Source organism: Petaurus breviceps, unplaced genomic scaffold (genome assembly GCF_028583685.1).
Source record: "Petaurus breviceps papuanus isolate PSGF00001 unplaced genomic scaffold, PetGlider_PUasm1.0 118, whole genome shotgun sequence".
NCBI classification, from domain to species: Eukaryota; Metazoa; Chordata; class Mammalia; order Diprotodontia; family Petauridae; genus Petaurus; species Petaurus breviceps.
In genome coordinates this window covers 27,836,843-27,861,558 of record NW_027185616.1, presented here as the reverse complement: position 1 = coordinate 27,861,558, position 24,716 = coordinate 27,836,843, and the positions used below count along the sequence as shown (strand labels likewise).

General features: G+C 35.9%; 1 pseudogene; it reads right to left on the bottom strand.

The window, feature by feature from the left end:
- Positions 1-930: 930 nt before the first annotated feature.
- Positions 931-24,716, bottom strand: part of LOC138161097 (histone H3.3A-like) — a 56,152-nt pseudogene continuing 32,366 nt past the window's right edge.

Here is a 24,716-nt window from a genome sequence, read left to right as displayed (position 1 = left end):
AATTAAATGTTATTTGGGGATTTAGCACAAAGAGCTTACTGGATATAGAGGCAAAGGACCTGGGCTCCCATCTCAGTTCTATTACCTATATTACCTTGGGCAAGTGGTCACCTAATCTTTTCTGGACCTTAATTCCTCTTCTGAAAAAAAGGAGGGTTGGACCAAATGACTTCAAAGGTCCTTTTTCAAATTCTAAATCATATCAATGTGCACCTTAAGTCAGAATTTGGTATTCAGCCTTAAGCTGTACCCTCATAGTTTTTTCAGTTGTGTTACACACTAAGTTTTACTTTGAAGAATTCAAACTCTACTGCTATTAAATTTGCCTTCAGTGATTAAGGTTCTAACCATACTAACCAAAAGTAATGATTAATCAGAATTACTGGCATATACCAATCACCATTTGCTATTGAAATAAACCAATTATTGGAAAAGTGGAAAATTGAATGGTTCCAGTTTACTTTCCTAGCTAATTTACAAACTTTCTATCCCCAAAACACTATTTTTTAAAAATGAATTTGACGCTTGTTTTTTTCAGGGTTCAAATACAGGGTAAACATTAAAACCCCTTCAAAAAGAAGAAATCGTCAAACATGGAATAGTATTTTGATTACATGATTTCAAGGAATGAATATAAATATATGTTCATATATATGTGGTTGAAAAATCAAGACCGAGAGCAGGTATAGTTTAATGTATTTTAAGAGCAAACTTCCAGGAACAGCACAGAAGGAAGACAACATTGAAAACATGTACTTGGGGCGGCCAGGTAGCACAGAGAGTAAGAGCACCGGCTCCAGTGTCGGGATGACCTGGATCAAATCCGGGCTCAGATACTCAGCACCACACCCAGAAATAACTGGCTGTGTAACCTTGAGCAAGTTACTTAACCCCGATTGCTTTAAAAAAAAAAAAAAACATGTACTTGCATGTAGGACAACTCAGTTAGAAAAGTATAGAAAGGATGGAATCTACCGTATGATAAAAATGCTACAAACACCATTTAGTTGCCGTCAATAAGAAATTTACTTTTTAAAAAAATCCAAATGCTGGCATTGTCCAGAAAAATTTAACAGGTTTGTTTATAATTGTTATAAAGTTGAATTGTTGAAACTTGTTCACGGAAACATTTTTTTGACCGCATTAATGCTTTATGCCCTCGAATTTATATTCAAAATTCACACACAAATGAAAATGGAAAAAACTTGCCAATACCTGGTTCTGTCCCCTATTTTTCCATTCTCGATCATATACTTAGGTACCTTTTGACCCCATGAGAAAAAAATATCTAACGTTCAGAACTACCAATAACAGGAAGAAGAATTTTTTTTTCTGTCTTGAGAATGAAGACTCTTTCCCATCACAGTGGAATTTAAGCACGTTCTCCACGTATGCGGCGTGATAGCTGGATATCTTTTGGCATGATTGTGACATGTTTGGCATGGAGAGCACATAGGTTGGTGTCCTCAAACAGGCCAACCACATAGGCTTCACTTGCCTCCTGCAAAGCACCAATTGCTGCACTCTGGAAGCGCAGATCTGTTTTGAAGTCCCGAGCAATTTCACGCACTGGACGCTGGAAGGGAAGTTTACGAATCGGTGGACTTCTGATAACGTCTGATTTCCTGGAGAGCCACAGCACCCGGCCTGTAGCAATCAGGTTTCTTGACCCCTCCCGGAGAGGGCACACTCTTGCGAGCGGCTTTTGTAGCCAGCTGCTTCCTGGGAGCTTTACCACCTGTGGATTTACGGGCAGTTTGCTTGGTACGAGCCACGTTCCTGAAAACTTCTCCTTATACACCCCCCTGTCTTTCGGCTTGGGCTTGGAGAGCGAGAGGCACCCTAGCGCTGGAGAGCTACAGCGGTGGCTGCGAACACCTATATATTAGTTTTAATAATATCCTGGAAGTAAATATTCCTTTGTGAAAACAGAAAATGAGATGTATACAATATGTGTATATGCATACACACATGCGTATAATATATAGATGAATAGACTATGCTTTGTTCTTCAAATTGATTATGATGTCACTCTTTATGTCTAAATCAGGCACTCATTTTGACTGTAACTTGGTACACAGTGTGAGATGATGGTCTAAACCTAGTTTATGTGCTATTGTTTTCCAGCTTTCCCAGGAGTAGTCTTCAAATGGTGAATTCCCAAAAGCTACAGTCTTGGGGTTTATCAAAGACTAGGCTACTGGTCTTGTGCTACTGTGTCTTGTGTACCAAATCCATTCATTCCACTGATGATTGGAATGCCATACCACTTGGTGCATACATGTTTATCATTGCTATTGTTTCACTGCCTATTGTACCTTTTAACAAGATGCAACTTCCTTCCTTATCTCTTTTGATTAGGTGCATTTTTATTTTTTCTTTGAGTTCAGGATTGCTGCCCCTGCCCTGCTTACTTTGGCTTAAGCATTATAGTTTCTGCTCCTTTACTTTGTGTAAAATACTTTTTACTTTTACTCTGTGTGTGTGTGTGTCTTTCTACTCCAAGTGTGTTTCTCAGGAGTAACATATTGTAGGATTCTGGGTTTTGATCCACCCTGCTATCTACTTCTGTTTTATAAGAGAGTTCCTCTCATTCACATTCACAATTATGATTACTACCTGTGTATTTCCCTCTCTCCTTTCACTCTTTCCCTCCTCACCAGTATTTTGCTTCTGTCTACCACCTCTCCAAGTCTGCCCTGCCTTCTATAAGTCCCCCCCACCTTAATCTCCTCCCCTCCTTCTTTCTTATCAGGAAGATAGAGTTCTATATTCATTTGATTATGTATATAATTCCCTCTTTGAACCAATACTGATTCGTGTAAGGTTCAATCAATGCCCATTGCCCACCCTCTTATCTTCCCCTCCATTGTAATAGATCTTTTGAACCTCTTCATGTGAAATGGTTTACCCCATTCTACCTCTCCCTTCCTTCTGTACCCATTGTACTCCACTTTTTCATCCCTTAATTTTTTTCTATATCATTCCCTCAAATTTGTGGTATACATGCACTCTCTATCCATGTATATCCCTTCTAGCTGTACTATTAGCAATAAATTTTTTTAAGAATTACAAATATCACCCAGGAACTATATGAACACAATTACACACAGATAAAGTTAGATCTAGGGGCTGCTAGGTGGCACAGTGAATAAACCACCGGCCCTGGAGTCAGGAGGACCTGAGTTCAAATCTAGCCTCAGACACTTAACACAAAAACTAGCCATGTGACCTTAGTCAAGTCACTTAACCCCAATTGCCCTCCAAAAAGCAAAAAATAAATAAATAAATAAATGAAAATAAAGTCAGATCTAAATAATTGGAAAAACATCAGTTGCTCATGGATAGGACAAGCTAATATAATAAAAATGACAATTCTACCTAAATTAATGTACTTATTCAGTGCAATACCAATCAAACTACCAAAAATGTTTTATAGAGCTAGAAAAATAACAGAAAAATTAATCTGCATGAGAACAAAATCCAGAATATCAAGGGAATTAGTAAAAGGAAATTTTAGGGAAGGTGACCTAGCCATACCAGATTTTAAATTATATTGTAAAGCAGCAATCATCAAAATTACTTGGTACTGGTTAAGAAATAGAATGATGGGTCAGTGAAATAGGTTAGGTACACAAGGCACAGTAGCCAATGACTATAGTAATCTACTGTTTCATAAACCCAAAGACCCCAGCTATTTTGTCACTATTTGACAAAAACTGCTGAGAAAACTGGAAATTGGTATGGCAATCACTGGGCATAGACCAACATCTCACATTGTGTAGCAAATAAAGTCCAAATGGGTGAACAATTTAGATATGAAGGCTAATACTATAATCAAATTAGGAGAGCAAGGACTAGTTTACCTCTCAGATTTATGGAAAATGGAGGAATTTATGACCAAACAAGAGTTAGAGAACATTTTGAAATGCAAAATGGATAATTTTGATTACATTAAATTGAAAAGATTTGTACAAACAAAACCAATGCAACCAAGATTAGGGGGAAAGAAGAAAATTGGGAAGGAATTTTTACTCATGTCTCTGATGAAGGGCATATTTCTAATATATACAGAGAACTGAGTCAAACTTATAAGAATACAAGTCATTCCCCAATTGATAAATGGTGAAAGGATATTGAACAGGCAGTTTTCAGGGGAAGAAATTAAAGATATCTATAGTCTTATGAAAAAAAATGCTCTAAATCACTATTGATTAGAGAAATGCAAATCAAAACAGCTCTGAGATACCACATCACACCTATCAGATTGGCTAACATGACAAGACAGGAAAATTATAAATGCTGGAGAAGATGTGAGAAAATTGAAAAGCTAATGTGTTGTTGGTGGAATTGTGAACTAATCCAACTATTCTGGAGAGCAATTTGGAACTATGCCCAAAGGGCTATAAAAATTTGCATATCCTTTGACCCAGCAATACAACCTGTAGGGTTCTATCCCAAAGAGATCATACAATTGGGAAAAGGAGTCACATGTACAAAAATATTTATAGCAGCTCTTTTTGTAGTGGCCAAGAACTGGAAATTGAGGACATGCCCATCAATTGGGGAATGGCTGAACAAGCTATGGTGTGTGAATGTAATGGAATACTATTGTGCTATAAGAAATGATGAGCAGGCAGACTTCAAAAAAACCTGGAAAGACTTACATGAACTGATGCTGAATGAAGTGAGTAAAACCAGGAGAACATTGTACACAGTAGCAGCTACATTGTGTGATGACTAACTTTGATAGATTCAGCTCTTCTCAGCAAAGCAAGGACCTAAAGCAACTTCAAGAGACTCAAGATAGAAAATGCAATCCACATCCATACAAAGAAATATGGAGTCTGAATGCTGATCAAAGCATACTATTTGCTTTCCTTTTTTGTTTTGTTTTTCTTTCTCATGGTTCTTCTCACACATTCTAATTCTTCTATACAACATGACTAATGTGAAAATATGTTTAATAAGAATGTATATGTAATACCTATATCAGATTGCACACCATCATGGCTTGGGGGGGAGGGGAAGGAGTCAGAAAAAATTTAAAATTTACACAAATTAACGTTGAAAACTAAAAATAAATTAACTAATTTTTAGGATAACAAAAAATAAAAAAAAACAAAATTTGGAATGTACATCAGAAAAAAATTATAAATATTTTCTTCCCATATAGGGATATAAATAGTTTGGCTCTTTTGAATCCCTTCTGTTTTCTTTTCCCTTTTTATTTGTTTAACTTTCTACTGGGTCTTGATATTAGAGGTCAAATATTTTTATTTAATTCTGGTCTCACAGGACTGGTTCAATGTTAGGAAAACTATCAGCATAATTGACTGTATCAACAACAAAACTAAAAGAAATCATATGATTAGCTCAATAGATACAGGAAAAGCTTTTGACAAAATACAAAACCTATTCCTATTAAAAACACTAGAGAGCACAGAAGTAAATGGAGTCTTCCTTAAAATGGTGAGTGAGCATCTATCTAAAATCACCAGCAAGCATTATTTGTAATGGGAATAAGTGAGAAGCATTTCTGATAAGACCAGGGGGAAACAAGGATTTCTATTACCACCACTAGTATTCAATATTGTACTAGAAATGTTAGCTTTAGCAATAAGAAAAGAAAAAGAAATTGAAGGGACTAGAATAGGCAAAAAAGAAACAAAGCCATCAGTCTTTGCAGATGATATGATGGTATACTTAGAGAATCAAGTAAAAAAAATTACTTGAAATAATAAACAATGTTAGCAAAGTTGCATGATATAAAATAAACCCATATAAATCATTGGCATTTCTATATATTGCTATTAAAGTCCAACAGCAAGAGATAGAAAGAGAAATTTTATTTAAAGTCATATCTAAATAATTGAGAAAATATCAGTTGTTCATGGGTAGGTCAAGCTATTATAATAAAAATGACAATTTTACCTAAATCAATTTACTTATTCAATGATGCACAAATCAAAATACCAAAAAATTATTTTATAGAGCTATAAAAACAAATGACAAAATTCATTTGGAAGAACAAAAGGTCCAGAATAGCAAGGGAATTGGTGAAAAGAAATGAAAGAGAAGGTGACCTAGCCATACCAGATCTTAAATTGTATTATAAAGTAGCAGTCATCAATACTACTTGTTACTGTTTAAGAAACAAAGTGATGGATCAGTGGAATAGGTTATGTACACAAGACATAGTAGTCAATGACTATAGTAATCTGCTCTTTGATAAACCCAAAAACTCTAGCTTCTGGGATAAGAATTCACTATTTTCAAAAACTTGTGGGAAAAATGGAAAATAGGATGGCAGAAACTGGGTATAGATCAATATTTTACACAATATATTAAGATAAATTCAAAATAGGTACATGATTTAGGTATAAAGGCTGATACTATAAACAAATTACAAGGGCAAGGAATAGTTTACCTGTCAGATTTATGGAGAATAGAGGAATTTATGACCAAACGAGTCATAGAGAATATTATAAAATGCAAAATGAATAATTTTGATTACATTAAATTAAAAAGGTTTTGCACAAAGTCAATGCAAGTGATTAGAAAGGAAGCAGAAATCTGGGAATGTAAATTTGTAATATCTTCCCTGCCCCTAGGCTAAAGTGCACCTGGAGCCTGGGGTGGGAGGCTTGTTTTTCAGTAGATACTTCTTGATTGGCCAGTGAGTCAATAAGGTTGTTACATTCTCTGAGCCAGGAGAAGGCTATATAAGCCCTCATGTGTAGCTTTGTTTTGGGGCTCACTTTGAGAAGTGTTCTGTGATTTGATCAAATGAAGCTCTGGAAAGCCGTTGTCCAGAGTCCCCCGGCTTTGAAACCCAGATGTTGTTTGGTATGAATGTAATGGTTGGACAGTTTGGAAAACTGTCTAATTGATCTGTTTCTCTGTCTTGATAATTCTCAGTCTGTATATTCTGAAGTTCAGGGTGCTGACCTTTCCCCCTGAAGTAGGTGAACGATACATATCTGACTGATTAAAGTAAGCTTGTTAACCCATTTTGAGTTGCTTTCTTATAACAAAGCAGATCTAAGAAACTGTGTTGGCAGCAACCCTGAGGACACTTGGGGTGCTTGCCGCTACATCTGGGAAACAATTTTTATAACCAACATTTCTGATTAAGGCCTCATTTCTAAAATATATAGAGAACTGACTCAAATTTATAAGAATACAAGTCATTCTCCAGTTGATAAAGGGTCAAAGGGTATGTGAACAGGCAGTTTTCAGATAAAGAAATTAAAACTATCTATAGACATATGAAAAATCACTATTGATTAGAGAAATGCAATCAAAACAACTCTGAGGTGCCACATCACACCTATCAGATTGGTTAACATTATAAGACAGGAAAATTATAAATGCTGGAGAAGATGAGGGAAAATTGGAATGCCAATGCATTGTTGGTGGAGTTGTGAACTGATCCAACCATTCTGGAGAACAATTTGGAACTATGCCCAAAGGGCTATAAAAATATACCCTTTGACCCAGCAATACCACTTCTAGGTCTGTATCCCAAAGAGATCATGAAAAAAGGGAAAAGAAACCATGTAAAAAATATTTGAAGCAGTTCTTTTTATGGTGGCCAAGAATTGTAAATTGATGGGATGCCCATCAAATGGTTAATGGCTGAACAAGTTATGGTTTTGAATGAAATGGAATATTATTGTTCCATATGATGAGTTGGCAGTCTAGAAAAACCTAGAAAGATTTATGTGAATTGATAATGAGTGAAATGAACAGAACCAGGAGAACATTGTCCACAGTAACAGCAACATTGTGTGATGAACAATTTTGTTAGACTTAGTTCTTCTCAGCAATGCAATGATCTTAAACAATTCCAAAAAAGAGAGAGAAAATAGCATGCCTCAATCTGCAGTCAGACTCCATAGTTCTTTCTCTGGATGTGGACAATATTTTCCATCATGAGTCATTTGGAAAGATGGTAATTGAAGTCAGGAGAATAACCAAAACCTTTCCTAGAGAGCATGTAATAGGAAAAGGGCTGACGACTGCAGATATACCCACAAGTAGAGTATGCCATTTCTTTTTCTTTCCTTATTTCTTCCCCTCTTAAAACTAAAATCATACTATTTCCAAAGAACTCCTTACCTAATATATTTGAGTTGCAAGAACCAAAGCAGTGTGGGACAATGATAACAGTTTTAGATAACCTTTGGCAGCAACAGAAGGACACATGGTGTTCGTTATTTCAATTACTTTAATGCTCATTTTTGTCTTTGCCAGGTTGATGCTTAAGAGCAAATCTGAGGTCTAATTGTATACATCCTGGCATCGTGCAGTTTGCTCTAGGCCCAGAGGCAAAAACAAGCAATTACATTCTACTGATTAATGTGCAATAGTAATTTTATAAGCTTGATGGTCCAAAAATGTTCCCTGCTTGGGTGAGATAATGAATGGAAGATTGTCAAAATAATTAGCCAAGACAGACCTCACAATTCTACCTGTGCAACGCAAGGAAATAAACAAATTATAAGTGCTTTTGGAGGAAGTAGAGAGTGAAGGATATTATGGGGTTGCAAAAAAAATGAAGAGAAAATGCACTTGACCTAGCTGGGAAAGGATGCTATTTTTAGCTATGCTTGCAAAGCATGTGAGTTATCCATCATTGTCACATTAACTCCAAAGAAATGGTAAGCACTCTAGAAAGATTGGCATGTAGATAGCATCAAATTCTGTGTTGCTGCTTGCTTTCCTCTTTAGAATTATGTCATTTAAAGAGGACACTGTAGGAAGAGGATTTTGAAACCAATTCAAGTAACGTTGCCTCTCACCTCCTTCTTAGTACAAAAAAATTGAAAAATTCCAGACTTCTTTTAAATATCTATTTGTTTTAAAGTAATACTAGCCACATAAAGAAAGCAATGTGTATCTTATTATATAGCTGAAATAGTTAATAAAGTGGAGATCATGATAATATTTTGATATTTCTATGTTTTCATTACCCCTTTGATGTGGCCGTTCCTTCCAATGGAACAAAAATGAATTCCATCCACACCTTCTCATGCATATGACTCTTGTCTCAGTCCTTCCATAAACCTTCCACAGAAGTCCATCCAATATATCATATGTTTTCCTCTAGAGTTCTTAATATTCTGCTGATATCAGTGGAGCACACAGGTTGTTAATTGGTTGGGTAATGCTTTCTTTCACAACATGACTGACCCACCAATTTTTCCAGTCATACATTCTTTCTAATGAAATTCTTTATAAAGTTTCTCTTGTATAATTTCTCCTGATAATATATTTCAGTATATTCACATCTACTATGTATCTCTTCCTTGCCCTTTGGGTAGCCTTCAACTAAGGCTACGTGTATTGACAAAGTGGGATTCAGGTGAGAATTGGGCTATAGTAAATCAAAATTATAGCATGTATAGGTCACCTGCTGGATTTAAACACTCAGACATAGAGATGTCACTATGAAATCAGTAGAGACTTCAGCAATTTGTATCAATCACAATGATAGGTAGTGATAAAGTGAATTATATTGCAATATCACTTCTTCTGTGCAAAAGGTTTCTTGCCTACATAGAGATAGACCTTGAGCTCCTATAAATATCCCTGTCCTTAAGCAAACAAGACATATGAAAATCAGGAAGTAGAAAATAAATTAAGTGGTGGTTAGTCACTTGACAAAAGGATTCATTATAGTATTCCTTTAAATTGCATGTTTCATAAATGCATGCAGTTTAAAATGTTTCAATTTACAAAACTTAAACATAAACAATTTTTCAGGGACATGCCTATTAAAGAGGAGTCCATCCATATGTAACTGCACTAAAAAAAAACATTTAGGGGCAGCTAGGTGACACAGTGAATAGACACCAGCCCTGGAGTTAAGAGGACCTGAATTCAAATCCGGCCTCAGACACTTAACACAAAATTAGCCATGTGACCTTAGGCAAATCACTTAACCCAAATTGCCTTACCTTCCCCCTCCAAAAAGAAAAAAAATAAAAAATACATTTACCCTTAAATTATTCTGTAAATATTGTAATAATCCTGATATTACTCTAAAGAGTCATTTGGACTTCTCTACCTTACAGATAGAAACTTTCTCAACCTGCAAATGACTTTTCCCTAAGGGAATATCTTCTGAGCTGTGAGTGTCAAAATGCCATTTCATAAGGTATCTAGGCCAGGCTCATTAATTCACTCTTGGCAACTTTCCACCTCTTGACCAGAAACCTTGCCCCTCTTCAAGTATTCTTTTTCTTCCTCCTCCCAACTTGCTTTCCAGCTCCACTTTTAAAATTGAGTTCTCCCAGTGTAATGTAGGAAAAGCTAGGTGGTACAATAGAGTACCAGACCTGGAGTCAGAAAGACTCCTCTTCTTGAGTTTAAATATGGCCTTTGACACTTAATAGCTGTGTAACCCTGGATAAGTCACTTAACCCCATTTGCCTCAGTTCCTCATTGTAAAATGAACTGGAGAAGGAAATGGCAAACCACTGCAGTATCTTTGCCAAGAAAACCCCAAATGGGGTCACAAACAGTTAGACATGGCTGAAAACAACCCAACAACTATGTAATGTATCCTCTTTTAGGGTAGAGATTGGGGTGTTTTTGTTTGTATTTGTATCCACAGCACTTATTTACATAATCGGAACTTAATACTTTAAATACCAACCAACTCCCATGATTTCTTACTACCTCAGCTTTTCAAGCCATTCACAACATGACCCCAACCTACCTTTCCATCCTCATTGGATATTATTTCCCCTCCCACACTCTGTGATTCAGTCCAATTCTTTTCTCCCAATTACAAACCACCTATCCTTGTCTTTTCACTGGTCATCTCCCATGTCTGCAATGCACTTCCTCTTAACCTATTTCTGATAGGATCCTTCTCTTCCTTTAAGATGCCAATGAAATATTCTCTGAGTGAACCTTCCCAGATTTCTCCCTTTTGCTAGCGCGCTTCCTCCCAGACTACTTTTCATTTAACTACTATTTATTTGTATTTATTCAGTTTATATTTACATTGGATAACTTTTTCTACATGCTTCTTCTTTTACCTAACATAATATAAATTTCTTTGGAGTAAAAATTGTTTTATTCATTGCACTTGAATTCCCAACCGTTAGTAAAGTTTTTTGTGCATCATAGGCGCTCAATAGATGCATGTTAATTAATTAAAATTTTCTATAAAGCAAAAACATGATCTATTTTGAAACAAAAATTAAAAATTCATTACTCAGCTTGAGGATTCCTTTTATAAATAATAAAGAAAACACCGTTCGATTTGAATGGAAGGTTGAACTAGATAACTTCTAGGTCAGTTCTGGTTTTAAGACTCTATAAACTTAATTTTGGATGTTGATAAATTGATATTTTAATTCAAATTACACACTTGTGTATTTGGAAAGGGGCAAAATATTTGACTAATATAGACTAATATACTACTCCTACTGCACAGTTCAGAGAGACTCAATTTAAATTTTCTTAAGTGAACATTGAAAACCAGTGCCCACACAAGGGTGTCTTGTCATCCCATCTCTAAAAATGACCTGAAGAAAATCTGAATAAATGTTTTCAAGTTAATGGTACCCATTTGAGCATTCCCTCCATAGAGAAATAAATGTTCCTTTTAAATGTTCATGCTAAGGGGGAAGGAGGGAGAGGAAGTCTCATGAAAAGTAAAAATAATTTTCACTAACTACACAGATACTTTATCAAATAAATCTCTAACAAGGATATTACATAGCTCTTAAATAATCCCAAGAGAATATGTCTATATGTTACTTAGCAAATTGTTTTGTGTCATTTGATCATTTGCTTTCAAGCAAATTTTGCAGGAAAGCTTCAGGCACATTTTCACTAATGTCCCATTATACTGTAAATGGGTAATTAGTAATTAACAACTAAGAAGAGGGTTGAAGTTCTCAATACATAAAGCAAAAAAAAAGTATACCATTTGAGCTATTGAGTCTGTGGTAACAGAAAGTTGCCATTGTCAGCATTATATCTTTAATTTTCATTTTTATGTTCAGCACTGATTTTGTATTTAATCCGAGATGGGACTGTCAATATCTAGTGTAAAACACAGAAACATAAGGGAATTTGGGTGATGTTCAAGATTGTGAATGTAGGGTGTGCTATGTGCTTTCTAAAAATCATTCAAAAACTCACCAGATGTATGCCCTGGGCAAGTTACTTATCCACCCTTAGCCCCAGGTCCTCATTTCCAAAATGAAGATAATAAAAACATCTGCCTCATAAGAATTTTGTGAGATCAAATGAGATTACACATGCAAATCACTTTTTAAAACCTGAAGTGTGATATAAATACTAGTTAATAGTGTCACTATCATCACCACCACCACCATCATCATCATATGTTCTGATGCTCAATAGATAATTTGTTCTGTTTCAGGAATTTGAAAAAGAATGTAATTGATGAAATATTCACAAAGTTTATACAATGTGCAAAATATGAAAAATTTCTGATTTTATACAATGTATAAGCTGAGGGTTAGATAGATATATTTTTCTCCTATGACTAAAAAAGATACAAATATGCTCTTGGGAAAGTTAGGAATTTATTTTATAGAGATTAAAAATTTTTTAAAGTTTAGGACACTTAAGGGATGATTCTTCTATTTATACTTTTTCTCTACTGTTGCTAAGAAAATTATGACATATTTGTGAGTGATATATTTGAATAAAGGAATAGTGACAGATGTCATTTAACTGTGTTAAAGGAAATCTACACTTTTAAATTCACAATATGATTTCATATTTCCAAACAGAGTCAACTAGCTCATAATTCCACCAGCATTGTAATAGTGAGCCTACTTTAGAACAGACATATTAGTATTAATTTGTGTCTTTTATCATCTTTGCCAATTTGATGGATAATAATTGGACTCTCAGAGTTATTTTGGTTTGAATTTTTCTTATCAAATGTGACTAAAGAGACATTTTATTCTGGTTTCACATGGATTACTGAATTTATCAAGTAGCAATTTGAATTACAGGCTTGCTGCATTTGGCTCATGCCCCAATTACAGCTCAACTAGGAACTTCTAAAATCCTAAAAAAACATCAGACTAGAAGATAGGACAAGGAATATAAATTTTAAGACTAAAACAATTATTAAGTGATTGTGAAAAACAATGTCTCCATAAACATTCCAGAGATCACAGTCTCATCCCTTAGCAAATGATGAAAAAAAGACTCCTCCATGAGTCACGTTCCCATGTAGAGAATACATGGCAAAATCCATCAGGAAGTTGGCCCAAAGGTTGGAAAATGCATTCATGTAAGTATTTGGAATCAAACACATTCAATGAAATAACATGGTGAGGGGAAAAAATAGCAATAGAATATTTCTCCCATATACCTGGTGCATACTCTTCCACAAATATGCACACCTCAGCCAGAAGGGTGGATACACCTAAAAAGGAGATGTAACAGAGAATACTTGTAGGAATCACATGTGGCCAGGACCTACTCATAGAAGTATGAAGTATAAAAGTGTCATCACACTTTTGATGCTATGGGATCACTGACATCTTCCAGTGCTATAGTTCATTGTGCTACTTGTGTTCATTCTAATCTCTGCTGAGAAGTTTTTTTTAATATTTTTCCATGTGTAACAGCAAGCAACCAAGCATACCCAGGATGGCTGCTAGCACAAGTTCTTTGATCTGCTTTTCTAAAGGAAAGTAACTCAAAAAAGTTAACAATCTTACTTTAATCAATCAAACACATGTCATTTACCTAGTTCAGGGTAAAAAGTTAGCACCCTCAACTTCAGAGAATGCAAACAGAAGTTACAAGTAGACAAAAATACAGAGAAAATAACACAATTCAGCAGACCAACAGACAGGGATTCTAGCTATCTGACTAGTACATACATACAGTGTTAGTCACCAGAGAGAGAAGCAACAACATCTGGGTTTTCAAAGCCAGAGGGTTCAGTGGCTGCCAGAGTCTCATCTGGACAAATCACACAACTCTTCCGAAAGTGAGACCCAAAGCAAAATCTCATCTCAGAGGTATATATTGTCTTCTCCGGGGTCAGAGGACATCACAACCCTCATGACCCACTTGACAACAAAGCAACAAAAGTTGTTCCTCCTGAAAAACAAACTTCTCACCACAGATTCCATGTGACCACATTCAGTCTATTGGGGAGAATTTATTCGCAAATCTGGAAAGGTTCTCAAATTCACCTAGGCTTATTAAGGGAAGGGAAGATTTTCAAATTCCTATTTCCATTACACCGTGTAGTTTTAAAAATTTGTTTTTTTCTTTTGAAAAATGACTATTTATATCCTTTGACCACTTATTTGTTGGAGAATGGCTTAAATGTTTATACAATTGCATTAATTCCTTACAAATTATGGGGATCAGGCAGAGACAAGAGTAATGGCAAGCACAGAAGTAGTTCACACCTTGTTTCAGATATTGAATTAACACCTTGTTTCAGTTCAAGTTTCTTTTGAGCCTTGTATCAAGTCTGTTAAGGAACAGAACATGTCAACCCCACACCTTGTGAACCCTAGATCTTGTGAACTCCTAGGGAGGAGCTAATGACTATATAAGGAGAGCCCCAGGGCTAGAGACAGGAAAAACTGAGATTTTTCTTGTGGTGGCAGAGTCAAGAAGGAGAAAATTTGTGGTATCTTGGCACTCTGTTTGTTTGCTCTGTGTTGATGTTTGTTTGTGACACTTTGTACAGAAGTCCTGGGATCTTACTGAAAGAGGATTTTCTGGTTGTATGTTTACAGAAGCCCAAGAGGAGGGTTTTTGGAGGTCCTGCAACTTTACTGATGATTTGTGCTGACCTCTTGGACCTTGTTGGTGGGTCTGAGTTGATTTCACAGGTAGATAGTGAATTGATGATGGTGCTGGCAATGTGTATGAACATTATTATGGCTCTGTCAAGCTTTATCTTCCCAGAAACAGGAACTGTGAAGGACTTGAAGTGGACTGGACACTGTGAACTTCAATATGGAACAGGAACTGGACAAAGAACTGGACAAGGAGCCAGACAAAAAACAGGGAGCTGCCTGCCTTTGAACCCAGGTGACAGTTGGAGCTGGAACCATGGAAGAGGAACAATGGAAGCTGAGGGTCAGAATCAAATCAAGCTGAAAGAAGACTTTACTTGGATGCTGTGTACTGACTGAGAAGATTATGATTTACTGTGATCCAGGTGTGGAAAACTTTGACTTTTGTACTTTGTGATTGAATTAAGAATTTTGAGATTGACTAAATAAACGATTGTATTTTGTTGAAAACTATTATGACCACTTTGGTGAAAACTATGAGGCCATTTTAGTGATAAGTCATTGTGAATGCTGTATTTTGGTTTTCTGTGATAAGTTGTAACATTGTGAATACTGTGTATTTTGATTTTCTGTGAATGTTTTCCTCTGATTTGTCATTGAATAAATAGAGTTCACTATACTGTGTGATCAGAGCAACAATCCTCTGGAAAGCTGTTCTTCGTGCTTGGCTTTACACCAAGATGGCAGAGTAGAAGCAGGAAATTGTGAGCCCCTGCACCAACCAGCTCCAATCCCTGTAAAATATGACTCTAAACAAATTTTAGAGCTACAGAACCCACAAAGTGACAGAGAAAAACAAATCTCCCACTGAAGGCAGCCCTTAAAGCCAATAGGAAGGGTTTATCACACCAGGCTGGGAGCTGAGAACAGTCCTGTGTGAGCCACGTGGGTCTGAACCCAGGGCTGCCCCAACCAGAAGCCCAAAATGGCAGAGCAGACTTCAGGAGAGTTAACCACCAGCAGCTGTGGCAGTTTCCAGACTTCTCAACCCATAAACACTAAAAGACAAAGTAAAAGGTCAATGGGAAACTCTGTTGGAAATGGGTCATAGAAGAGCATGGTCTGGCCACTGCACCCAGGGCAAAAGGTGGTGGAGGCATGGTGGCTGAAGCTGTTGCCACATGGCTGCCTCCAGAGCTCCTGGCCTGCAGATTATAAGGGGACCAAGTGACCATTGAGAGGGTAATTGCTCTTCCTTTGACCTGCTTGGATCTGGATTGCAGTCTTGGGTGGTGGTCCTGGGGTGTATGACCAGTGTACCAGAGCTTGGCATGTCTGTAGAAAAGGAACCCTCCTCAGACCTCTGACAACATTTATGAAAGGCCCAGTGATTTGGAACAAAGCTCTCTTCACTCTAGAAGCAGAGTTCTACTGTGGTAAAGAGCTCAAAAGTCAAGCAATATGCTGGCAAGATGAGCAAGCAGAGGAAGCACAATCAGACCATAGAATCTTTTTTAGGGGACAAAAAGATCAAAATATGGAACCAGAAGAAGTCAATGAAGTCAAAACTCCTGCATCAAAAACTTCCAAGAAAAATATGAATTTGTTACAAGCCATGGAGGAGCTCAAGAAGGATTTTGAAAATTAAGAGAAGAGGAGGAAAAATTGGGAAGAAAAATGAGAATGATGCAAGAAAATCATGAAAAGTGAGTCAACAACCTGCTAAAGGAGACCCAAAAAATACTGAAGAAAATGGTACTTTAAAAAATAGACTAACTCAGATGGCAAAAGTGGCCCAAAAAGCCAATTAGAAGAAGAATGCCTTAAAAAGTAGAATTGCCCAGATGGAAAAGGAATTTCAAAAACTCACTGAAGAGAAAAATTCCTTCAAAATTAGATTGGAGTAAATGGAAGCTAAAGACTTTATGAGAAATCAAGATACTATAAAACAGATCCAAACAAAGGAAAAAATGGAAGTCAATGTGAAATACCTCATTAGAAAAACCACTGACCTGGAAAACATATGCAGGAGAGATAGTTTAAAAATTATTGGACTAGCTAAAAGCCATGATCAAAAAAAGAACCTAGAAATCATCCTTCAAAAAATTCTCAAGGAAAATTGCCCTGATATTCTTGAAACAGAAGGTAAAATAGAATTTGAAAGAATTCACCAATTGCCTCTTGAAAAAAATCCCCAAAAGAAAACTCCTAGGATTATCATAGCCAAATTCCAGAGTTCCCAGGTCAAGGAGAAAATATTACAAGCTGTCAAGAAGAAACAAATTTAATATTGTGGAAACACAATCATGATAACACAATATCTAGCAGCTTCTACACGAAGAGATAGAAGGACTTGGAATATGATATTCTGGAAGTCAAAGGAGCTAGGATTAAAACCAAGAATTACCTACCCAGCAAAAGCAAGTATAATGCTTCAGGGGAAAATATGGTCATTCAATGAAATAGAGGACTTTTAAGTATTCTTGATGAAAAAACCAGAGCTGAACATAAAATTTGACTTTCAAATAGAAGAATCAAAAGAAGCATGAGAAGGTAAACAGGAAAAAGAAATCATAAGGAATTTATTAAAGTTGAATTATTTTCTTTCCTACATGGAAAAATGATAATTGTAACTCATGAGACTTCTCTCAGTATGAGGATAGTTGAAGGGAATGTGTGTGTGTGTGTGGAGAGAGAGAGAGATACATATATGTATGTATAGGAGGGTGATTGTGTGTATAAATACATAGGTGAGTGTGTGTATATGTGTGTACATGTATACATAGACAGAGGGCACAGGATGAGTTGAATAGGAAGGGATGATATCTAAAAAAATAAAATTGAGATGTGAGAAGGGAATGTAATGAGAGAAGGAGAAAGGGAGAGATAGTATATGATAAATTATCTCATATAAAAGAGGTGAGAGAAAATTCTTACAATGGAGGGAAAGAGCAAGAAGGTGAAAGGGAATGGATCAACCTTACTCTTATTGAATTAGGCTTCAGGAGAGAATAACATACACAGTCATTTGGGTATCTTACCCTACAGGAAAGTAGGGGGGAAGGGGATAAGAGGGGGGATGACAGAAGGGAGGACAGATTGGGGGAGAGGGTAGATAGAAGCACATACTTTTTTTGAGTCTACTTTTTTTTAATTTTTTTTAGTCTTTATTAATTTATTCGTTTACTTTTAGTTTAAGATTCAGTTCCACAATTCCTTGAATTTCAAATTTTCTCTCCCTCCCTCCCTTCCCCACCCCCGCCTCTGGCCATGGCTGCATACAATCAAGTATAGAATCTGAAAATACTTTCACATTAGACATTAGTAAGGTTATAAAGAAGAATTGTATCAGATGGAATGAAAAATGGGATAGAGGAAACAAAACCAAACAAGAAAAAGAAATAGAGCAGGTAGCTTGCTTCAATCTGCATTCAACTCTGTTCTTTCTAGTTCTTTCTCTGAATGTAGACATCTCTCTTCATCATGAGTCTTTTGGAGCTGACTTATAACCCTGCATTGCTGAAGAAGAGTACAGTCTATCAAATCTGGTCATCACACATATGTTGTGTCTGTAATTGTGTACAAATTTTTCCTGGTTCTGCTCTTCTCACTCAGCATCAGTTCGTATAAGCCTCTCCGGATTAATATGAAGTCCATCTGCTCCTCATTTCTTTCAGCACAATAGTATTGCATTACATTCATATACCACAACTTGTTTAGCCATTCCCCATTTGATGGGCATCTCCTTAATTTCCAATTCTTTGCCACCACAAATGGTGCTATAAATATTTTTTATATTTATTTTATCTTTTTTCACTTATTTTGTATAGATTATATTTTTAAAGGAAAATTATATTCTCTTAAAATTTTCAAATAGCTTGTGCTTGACATTTGCCTTCCACTTAACTACTAGTAGCAGATTTAAAAGGGAAGTTGTACACATTAATTTGAGCAAGCAACAAATTTCTTCTGGTTTAATAAAGTACTGAATGAGCTTTTTAATTATAATTAATTATAATTAAAATGCATTGTCAAAGACAGCATTGACTGTTACTCCCAACCCACAGACATCCCAGGAGAGAAGGCACAGGTGCTGCTCATAAAAAGAGGATTTCTTATGTGGGACTTCAACTCATAATTTCATCAATGGAAAAAGCTACAAACCTGACTGTGAAAAGAAAAAGAATAATCCTCTACCAAAGGTAAGATTTTTTTTCTCCTTCTGTAGATTCACATAACTGAAGAGGGCCCAACTATGAGTAAAGGTAGCAAAGTTCTCCCAAAGAAAAGTTCTTTTATTGGATTCCACCTGCCAACCAAAATAAAACAAAACATGAATGAACAAAAGAGTTTTTAATGGCCTGTTAAAAAATTAAAAATAAATTCCATGCTTCAGTCAAGGTTGAAATTCCAAGGCAACAGCTTGCATCTCTCTCTCTAAAGGACTCTCCTACCTTTCATCTGGCACCAGAAAAGGGAAGGAGGAGTTAGCATGTTGTAATTTTGTAGGCAATGAATTACTTAACTGTTGTGCTAGACAAAAAGACCACAGATCACAGAAGTAAAGGGCAGATGAGGTAAAGGATTTTCTCACGTTCCCTCTGTCCAAAAATGTGTGTCTCTTTGTTCATTTTAAGTCTATTATTTCTCTGGCAGGAAGTGAGTAACATACTTCATCTTCAGCCCTTTGTAAGCATGGTTTTTCATTGCATTGGTCAGAGTTCTAATGTCTATCAAAGTAGTTGTTCTTTATAATCTTCTTGTCTTTATATAAATTGTCCTCTTACTCCTTCCTCACTTCCCTCTGGTTCAGTTCATAGAGGTCTTTTTTGTTTCCCATGCAACTGTCCATTTTATCACCTCTTATGGCATAAGAAAATATTACATTTCATTCTTATAACCTAATTTGTTTAACAGCTTACCAGAAGGTGACTAAGGCTAGTAGGAAAAGAGGTAGTATAAATATTTTTGTACATTTGGTCCTTTTCTTCTTTCTTTGATCTCTTCAGGCATAGGCTTATACATGGACAATGTAATACTTCTTTTTAACATGGTTTCAAATTGCTTTCCAAAATGCTTGTACCTGTTTCGCCTTAGCCTTTCCAATAAATGTAATTTCTCTCATTTGTCACCTTTGCCAATCTTATATCTGTGAGTTGGAATCTCAGAGTTGCCTTAATTTGCATTTCTCTAATTATTAGTGATTTGGGGCATTTTTTATATGTTTATTGGTGGTTTGGGTTTCTTTCTTTAAAAACTGCCTTTCACATCTTTTGACCATTTATCTTTTGGATATTAGCTCTTTTTTATAAATTTAAATAATTTCCTTACTTGAATAGGAAATTTTATCAGAGAAAATTGATGCACTTACTTATTTTTCTAAATTAAACTGCATTAGTTTTGTTTGTACAAAAACTTTTTTAAATTTCATTTATTCAAAATTTTCTTCTTATACCTTATATAAATTTCTTTATCTTTTTTTGTAATGATCTCTTCCCCACTTCCATGGATCTGAAAGGTAATTTTTCCTTACTCCTCTAATTTTTTTTATGATGTCATATTTTATGACTGTCATGTACCCATTTAAGCATATATTAGTGTATGGTATGAGATGTTGGCTTACTAAACCTATTTTCTCACAGAGATTCCCTTCTGTTTTTGTCAAATAGCATGACCTTAACCTTAACGTTAACTTTGAATCTTTGGGTTTATTGAGTACTTAAATAGTGTGTTTATAATCTGTTTCACTGATCAACATATTTCTTAGCCAATATCAGATTGTTTTCATTATTTCTGCTTGATAATAACGTTTGAAATTTGGTAGGTCTTGGTTCCTTTCTTCCCTACTTTTTTATTACTTTCCTTGAGATTCTTTACCTTTTTTTCTTCCATATTATTTTTATTTTTTTTTACTTTTATAAGTAATCATTTGGCAATTTAAACAATATGACATTTAAGTAATACAGATTGTTTTGTCATTTTTATTTTATTGATTTCATACATCCATGAGCAATTAATATTTCTTCTTTTGGTAGAATTATAAATTGAATTAACCATTTTAGAAAGCAATTTGGAACCATGTTAAAAAGAAAACATTAAATTGTCCATACCCTTTGACCCAACAATATAAGGCAATGCCTAAAGAGAGCAAAGAAAGAAGGACCAATGGACGAAAATATTTATAGTACCTCTTTTCCTACTAGTTCTAAACTAGAAGCTAAAGAGATACTTACCTTCTTGGAAGCTGTTAACCAAATTGGGTCATATGAATGTAATATAAGTATATTTTTATTTATGCAAGGAGAATTTTCTGAGTTGATGCATACAGTTCCTATTCATGTCTTGATAAGAATTATTTTCTAAGTTTGGACACACTCTTCCCATGTATACTGTGTGTATTTTGAAAATTGTACAAGTCATACAGGCTTTGGAAGGAATGTTTTGTACCAACTGTTCTTACAATTCCATTTTAGTAAGTGCCTTTGCTAAGAGCTAATTAGATAAAATTAATGGTTAATAGGAAGCACACTTGGGCTTGTGAGTCACAGTAGCAATAGTAGTTACCCCTTGAACAAGAGGTAGTAGCTTCCTTTTTCAATCCCAACCCATGAACATGAGCACAAATTAGGGGGGTAGCCCAGACAGAATGATACACTAAGCACAACGTAATAGCATTCTATGCAAAGAGAGGTAAAGGAAAATATCAATTTTCAAATACCACATCATGATAGGAAGGACACTGGTGGTGACAAATATATATAATTAAAGGCCTTGAAAATATCCTGAGAGAAGATGAAGGAAAATAAAACCCACAACTGAAGGACAAGAGATGTGACTACTCAATTTATAATGGAATTAAGTTTAGTTCTAAAGTTTAGTCACAAATATAAAGAAAAGATACAGCATTCTTCTTGTTCCCTTTCCACACAATATAAACTGATCTAGAAAGCATTTCATAAAGGGGTTTTTACAGTAGCATGCCAGAGCCAGCTCAAATAGTAATTGTTATATTTTCATTGAGAATATTTACACCTCACAAATGGACAAAGGATACAAATCAAGATTTGATTTATTGTTTGATTTTTGTCTAAACTTAGAAAGATATGGGGGCAAATGTTAATATTGCAGATTAAACTTAAAAGTGTTTCATGTGTACTTTTTTCCCCAGAGAGCTAGTTGTTAAAAATTCATCAGCAACAAAGGAATTGAGATTTAATCCCAGAAACAATAAGGAATCAGTAAGGATTTATAAGCAGGGAATAAGTGACATGATTCGATGTTCATTTTGAGAAAATCACTTGACCTGTTATATGGCAGATGAATTGAAGCAGGAAGAGTTTTGAGGCAAAAATAACTACTAAGAGAGTATGACAATAAGCCATATGAGAGGTGATGAAGGAATGAACTAAGCTAATGACCTTAGGAAAGAAGATAGGAAATGAGACATATTTTGGAGATATAATCAACAAAATTTTGAGTGTTTTCCACCTTTGGTAGATCTGCCGGTATTTGTCTTCTATTAGCATAATCTCTGCTTATATTACCTCTACCATAATGAGGCCTTGGTGGAAGACTTCTATGAAATTTTTTTTGTCTTGTTTGAAGGGCATTTGGGGTTAAGTGACTTGCCCAAGGTCACATGGGTAATAAGGGTTAAGTGTCTGAGGTCAGATTTGAACTCAGGTCCTCCTGACTCCAGGGCCAGTGTTCTTTTCACTGCACCACCTAGCCACCCTTTCTATGGAAAATGTTAATCATATTGCTTCAATTATTTAAGGATCTATGGTTATATTAAGTTGGATGTTTGACACATACTTCTGTATCTTAGTAAATCTCTGTGGGTTACAATAGCTAAAAAAAAATCACTACTTTTAAATGAGCCTGGCAATGAGCCTCTCAAACCAAGTTAGGCTAGTCACTGGACAATATTCATCCAATCTGTTGTCCGGTCCAAAGACTGAAGCCTTTTTAACTCCATAGAACCTACCAGAACTTGTGATACTCTGACAAAGACTTTTAGAATCTAGGATTCTCTGGGCACCACAATGAGTCATTGAAATGAGATTTTTTGGAAGATTTATACCATACTGACCATATATGTTGTTGTCCTATACCTAAACCTTCCATGACTAATGAATGATTTTCATATTCTTGACCCAAACCACAATGCCAAAGCAAATACTTATAAACATTTGTCTCAGTTTGGCACCCTTTTCCTTAGGAATATAATTCTAAGACTAGTCACAGATCAGAAGAGTATTGGGAAGCAGCTATGAAACTCATAAGGGAAGTCAGAGTGTAGACATTTCTAGAGTACACATTTCTTGGAAGACAAGCAGCTTTCCACACCCAAACTAGAGGACAATAAACAGCAATGAACTTCTATTTTGGAGAAAAGTTTGTGTCATGGTATCTGATATGCTGCCATTTCTCAGTGACTCAGGATTATTGTGTTTGTTTTAAAAGGTTTACAGCAATCTTAACTCTAATGCTGCCTCAAGAACATTAACAGGAGAGGTATTTCTTTAGTGACAATGGCAAAGGAGTCATTTTATAATTTTGTTGCCATCTATCTCCTACTTCACTGTGTATATTTTTAAAAAACCCAGATAGATCAAAGATATTTTAATCTATTTCCTAAAGAGAGTATGGCTGAATGAATTTTGCTTCTTCCTAAGAGCTAAGGAATAGATCTTAGCTATGGATCCAAAAATTACATTTCATTCAAACTCTACTGGATTACATCAGTATCTGACCTACTTTTCTAAGCCTTAGCTAATTGGGGGAAGGAGAGGAAGGAAGTGGCAACTCCATGCCCCTGCATCTCATCAGGATCAAAGAAAGCAGATGTACACACTGGCTGCCTTGCACCCACAGAAGAGCAAACAAGCCCTTCTGTGCATTTGAGAGCAAGAGTATCCATTTAACATCTTGCCAAGAATGTCTGCTTCAGAAAAGTGTTTCCTGACATTTTCAAAGTAAGCAGCCAGATAAAATACTCCTAAATTGTTATATTTGGGTCATACCGTAATAATTTCTATTCTTCCTTATTATTTTCAATGTCTCTCTAATTCTAGAGAAAGACTAGTATATAATGTAGGTATGGGGGGGAGGGGGGGACTGGGTTGGGAAGTAAGTTCTATACTCAGTCCTGCTAACAAGTAGGTCAGTGACCTTGGCAAGACCACAATTTTTCTGAGGAATAATTTCTCTTTTTTCAATGTGTCTGGGGGAGTGAAAACTTCTCAGGAAGTTAACTTCCCTCTTCCTCCTCCATTGCTGCTTTCAATCAGCAGCAAGCCCTTTCAGGAGTCTTTTGACCTACATCCCTCTTTACTACTGGTAGTCTTTCTCCTTCCCCCTCCCTTGCTTTGGGACCCTTCCCCCTTTCCCTTGCTCTCAATCAGCATCCTTGTTCTTTGTAAGCCCAATTTCCAGCCACTGAGGGAGAGTGGCGGGTTCCCCTGTTGTCTGCTGTTGGGGAAGATTTTCACATCAAGACTTGAGTCCACCTCTCAGTCAATAGGACATAGGACAGTCGGGGGAAGGGGGCTTGCCTGTGTTAAGGTTTAAAAACCCTGTTCACCTCACATTGAGTGCCTCTTCCTCATGATCCGTCATGGGGAAGACCTCCCTTTTCTCCTGAGGGAAGAGAATAAATTCCTGTTCTTATCCTAAAAGATTTCCATGTTCTTGATTAAATTTTGGATAAGGTTTTTCATCCCAAACAAATGTGAGGAGTTAAAAACTAGGAGACAGTTAATGTCACTTTCAGCTTTAAAATTCTGGGATTCTAGGAACAAAGGATTTAAAACCAAATTATATTCTGGAGATCTTTGACTCCCACTTAAAAGGTATACATGCTTTGTATTCAAACTTTTCTTATGGGGAAAAGAGTGGCATAGGGGAGTATTAAAGGATGGAAGAATCATTGCTTTA